Here is a 5,600-nt window from a genome sequence, read left to right as displayed (position 1 = left end):
TTGGTTTTCTGTTTCTGTGTTAGTTTGCTGAGAATGATGGTTTCCAGCTTCATCCATGTCCCTGCAAAGGACATGAATTCATCCTGTTTTATGGCTGCATAGTATTCCATGGTGTGTATGTGGCACATTTTCTTTATCCAGTCTATCACTGATGGACATTTGGGTTGATTCCAAGTCTTTGCTATTGTGAATAGTGCTGCAATAAACGTATGCGTGCATGTGTCTTTATAGTAGAATGATTTATAATTCTTTGGGTATATACCCAGTAATGGGATGGATGGGTCAAATGGTATTTCTAGTTCTAGATCCTTGAGGAATTGCCAGTTTCACTTGGGAGTGAATCCATAGAGCTCCTCATGCTACCATATTGAAGTTGTAACCCTTACTACCGTCATTTAATAGATGCTATGATTTGAATGTGTTCTCTAAAGGTTCAAGCACTGGAAACTTAATTGTTAAAACAACAGTGTTGGGAAGTGAGGCCTAAGAAGAAGTGATCGGGTCATGAGGGTGGTGCCTTCACAAATGCATTAATGTCATTGTCATGGGAGTGGGTTAGTTATCATGGGAGTGGGTAGTTATTAAGGTGAGCCCGATCCCTAGTGCCTCTGTCTTGTGCACTAGTTTCCACCTTCCACCATGGGATGACCCTTGCCAGATGCTGGTGCCATGCTCTAGGACTTCGTTGTCCCAGCAGCGGTTGAGAACGCTGTCCTTTCCCCTCTGAATAGTGGTGGTACTCTTGTTGAAATCAGTTGACCTTAGAGACACGGACTTATTTCTGGACTTTCAATTCTATTCCATTCATCTATATGTTTATCTTTACACCAGTACTGCATTGTCTTGATTACTGTTGCTTTTAAAGTTTTGAAATTGGGATGTGTGAGTCCTCCAAGCTTGTTCTTCTTTTCAATATTGTTTGGCTATTTGAGGCCCCTTGTAATTCCATGTGAAATTTAGAATCTCAGTTTCTAAATGTAGAAGCCCGTCAGCTTCTACAAAGAAGCCAGCTGGGATTCTAATAGGGCTTGCATTTAATGTTTATCGAGTTGAGGAGTGTTGTCATCCTAACAATATTAAGTCTTCTAATACATGAACATAAGCAGGTTTTCCATCTATTTAGATATTAAACTTCTTTCAACAATGTTTTGTAATTATCAGAGAATAAGTTTTGGACTTTTACTAAATTTATTGCTAAGTGTTTTATTCTTTCTGATGCTATTATAAATGGAATTGTTTTCTTAATCTTATTTTTGGATTTGTTCCCTGCAAATGTATAGAAACACAATTTTTAATATATTGATTGATCTTTTATCCTAAAATCTTGCTGAAATTTTTTTTTTTTTTTTTTGAGATGCGGTCTCACTCTGTCACCCAGATTGGAGTGCAGTGGTGTGATCTTGGCTCACTGCAACCTCTGCCTCCTGGGCTCAAGCCATCCTCCCACCTCAGCCCCCCAAATAGCTTGGACCACAGGCATGCGCCATCATGCCAGGCTAATTTTTTGTATTTTTAGTAGAGACAAGGTTTCGTCATGTTGCCCAGGCTGGTCTCAAAACCTGAGCTCAGATGATCTGCTCACCTCGGCCTCCCAAAGTGCTGGGATTACAGGCGTGAGCCACCGCGCCCAGCCTCATTTATTAATATATTTTTAGTGGATTTCTTAGGATTTTCCATATAGACGAGCATGTCAAATAGAGATAGTTTTACCTCTTCCTCTCTGATCTGGACGCCTCCAATTTAGCCTTTATCTCCAAAGAATCTACCAATTTCCTCTCAACTGCCTTTCACCACAACCACCACTGTTTTTGAGAGCACACTTAGACTTGAACTTCACACTCTGTTGCAAATGAAGTCAGTTCTCTAGGGAGGGATTCAGCGCTCTTCCTTCCACAGCCTGATTGTCCCCTGGGGAAAATCTCTGAGCCATCATCTGGGGGGTTGGGGCAGGGAAATGTGGCTCACTTCTCTCTGAATGACACCCTTGTTTTTGTTTCTCAGTGCTAGGTAGAGAGAAGGCAACAGACTCAGGTCTTTTTGGTTTGCTTGTCTGGGTTAGAACTCCTGCCCCATGAGCCAAGGCAAGGACATTCAGGCTCCCTGCATCATATTGGTACCATGCTCTCAGAGTGGAGCCTCTGTCCCGAGAGTTGGGGCTTGCAGGAATAAAGGAGACCCTCCTGGCAACCCTCACCCAGAACTTAGTCTCAGCATTAGGTCATGAGTGGGAAGGGCAGGATAAGCAACGCTGACATCCTATCTCTCCCCAGGAAGACTGACTTTCAGTTAGGATCTGTGGGGAAAAGAGGCCTTGTGTTCTTAGCTCTACCCTACATGTGCAGAACGTGCAGGTTTGTTAAATAGGTATACCTGTGCCAGGGTGGTTTGCTGCACCCATCAACCAGTCATCTACATTAGGTCTTTCTCCTAATGCTGTCCCTCCCCCTACCCAACAGGCCCTGGTGTGTGATGTTCCCCTCCCTGTATCCATGTGTTCTCATTGTTCAACTCACACTTGTGTGTGAGAACATGCAATGGTTGGTTTTCTGTTTCTGTGTTAGTTTGCTGAGAATGATGGTTTCCAGCTTCATCCATGTCCCTGCAAAGGACATGAATTCATCCTGTTTTATGGCTGCATAGTATTCCATGGTGTGTATGTGGCACATTTTCTTTATCCAGTCTATCACTGATGGACATTTGGGTTGATTCCAAGTCTTTGCTATTGTGAATAGTGCTGCAATAAACGTATGCGTGCATGTGTCTTTATAGTAGAATGATTTATAATTCTTTGGGTATATACCCAGTAATGGGATGGATGGGTCAAATGGTATTTCTAGTTCTAGATCCTTGAGGAATTGCCAGTTTCACTTGGGAGTGAATCCATAGAGCTCCTCATGCTACCATATTGAAGTTGTAACCCTTACTACCGTCATTTAATAGATGCTATGATTTGAATGTGTTCTCTAAAGGTTCAAGCACTGGAAACTTAATTGTTAAAACAACAGTGTTGGGAAGTGAGGCCTAAGAAGAAGTGATCGGGTCATGAGGGTGGTGCCTTCACAAATGCATTAATGTCATTGTCATGGGAGTGGGTTAGTTATCATGGGAGTGGGTAGTTATTAAGGTGAGCCCGATCCCTAGTGCCTCTGTCTTGTGCACTAGTTTCCACCTTCCACCATGGGATGACCCTTGTTAGATGCTGGTGCCATGCTCTAGGACTTCCCAGCTCCAAAACCGTTAGCCAAATAAACTTCTATTGTTTACAATTTACCCAGTGTGTGGTATTCTGTTATAGCCACAGAAAATGAACTAAAACGCTAGATGAGGGCAATGTTCATCTATTTGGGAGACTAGGGGTGGTAGAGGGGAAACTAAAGTCACACAGAATCAGAATATAGTACAAAGGCCTACTAAAAGATTCCAGGGTGGGAAAGGAATACCTTGGTATGGATGTTAAGTATATCAGATGTTACTGGATAGAACAACCACTCCTGCACATGGTCCTTCAAACGCTACTTGAACACCCCAGGAAAGGGGAATTCACTACTATTAGTTTAGACTGATTATTATCCCCATAAGCAATATGACCAAGTAAAACCAAAACAGCTGTGCCTGCCAAGATGAGCAGGATGTAAAAACAAAAGGGAAACAGAAAAGAGGTACTTCAGGATCCTAAACAACTTCATGTTACCAGAAGGTCATGGGCATGCTACAAAAAGGCAGCTAGCTGTTTTGGGATACCAGGTGCCCAAGAGACTGCTCTAATTTTAGAAATAACACAGTGCTTACTAAAGAGGTCCAGGACTCATGGGTCTGGAATGCAACGTTCTTTCACCCTCAGGCCGTGCATACTCATATTCTGTTGTTGATTCTGCTCCAATTATTTTCTGATATTGAGGGAGGGAGGACCAGACCACAGAACTGGTATGTGCCTAAGGAATCTGCCAAGAATTATTAAATGATAACTTAAATAATAAATTATTTAAATTTACAGAGAGTTGTAAATTTACAGAGTTGGTGATGGCCACTGTCTGATAGGCTGAGTTCATTTTCACAGTGGCCTTGTGCTGATATCCTCTGACTCTCCAGATCCATCGTCTGCCCTTCCCTGCCAGTCCTTTGCCCTAGGAGGCTGACCTCCTAGGCTGGAGGCATCCCCTGAGCCGCCAATTGCATCTTGCGGTTGTGTTCAGCCAATGGGGAGCACCAGCAGATGAGAGTGAGGAGAGAAAGGTTAAGGTACTTCTTCTCTGTGCTCTGGCTGAGTCTGTGGCCCTGCCTTCTCTGTTCTATATTTTGCAGCACAATTTTCTGTCCTTGTCCTGTTGGGCCTAGGAGTGCTGCTGACGTCTGCTTTCCGGGTGTCTTACCACCCCTTGTTTTTACCCTTAACACTCGTACTTCTGAAACAGACCTTCATTAAGGTCATCTCTTTATTTGAACCAAGTGGGAATGACTTCTATTTCCTAACAGACTCCTTGTTACTATTATATCTTGCCCTGCTAACAACATTCCTTCTGTCTCTCCCAATTATTATCAAGCCTGGAAAGAAGCAAACCCCATGTTACTATCTTAGCATTAACTCTAGGGGACCTGATACCCTCATCTGGGTCCCCTGTAAACAAAAAACAATTCCCTGGAATTTTAAGCCTCTGTGAATCAGTATTTATTCCATTAGCTCCTTTTATAAGCTAGACTGTTGCTTGGAATCAGAACTTGTTTGGTTCCTGAGCTTTTCCTGCATCAATGTGAAATATGCAGTCTTTGTAACCTGGTGGGATAGGGGCACATTCAACCTATAGCATATAGGATCCTAGTTTAATTTTGAACAGTGGTCCTCTGAGTTCTTACCTCAAAGCCCTAGCTAATAAATAAGCTTTCTTGTCCATGAGCAGGAACTTAAAAGATTGCTTTTAAAGTGAGAAATGGGGAGATGCCAAAGGGTGGAAAGTTTCAGTTTTCAAGACGGATAAATGCTGGAGATCAAATGTATTGCAATGTGACTATAGTTAACAATACTCTATTGCATACTTGAAATTTGCTAAAAGGAACGATTTTAAGTATTTGTTATCACCAAAAAAAAAAAAAAGAAGAAAAAAAAGAAAGTGATAACTATGTTAGGTGATGGCTATGTTAATTGACTTGATTGTGGTGATTATTTCACAATGTCTATCTAAGCATCAAGTATATACCTTAAATATATACCATTTTTATTTATCAATTAGACTTCAATAAAGTTGGGGCAGCAAGCTACCTCCTTAGGCCTGTGTTAATTCACTCAAGCTCTTTCTCAGTATTCATAGCCAAATGACTACACTTTCCATTTATAAATAGAGGGGGCCTCCCAAGACCTAGAGACCCATCATTGCTTTTAGGCATTCATGTGGCACGTCAGCTCAGGCAATATTTTACCAAGTTCATACTGTTTGAATCTTTTATTTATTTATAGTGACAGTAATACATTTGGCACTTACCCATCCTCCTAAAAGCCTGATAACCCCAGTTATCTTGTGCTATAAGTGGCCTAGCTTTCACTAACTTAGAAATGAGGGTTTGGAGGGGGCAGGGAGATGGGGAACATTCCGATTAGCCAACAGTTT

The sequence above is a fragment of the Mandrillus leucophaeus genome, unplaced genomic scaffold, assembly GCF_000951045.1.
Source record: "Mandrillus leucophaeus isolate KB7577 unplaced genomic scaffold, Mleu.le_1.0 Scaffold235, whole genome shotgun sequence".
NCBI lineage: Eukaryota > Metazoa > Chordata > Mammalia > Primates > Cercopithecidae > Mandrillus > Mandrillus leucophaeus.
This window is presented reverse-complemented; position numbering follows the sequence as displayed.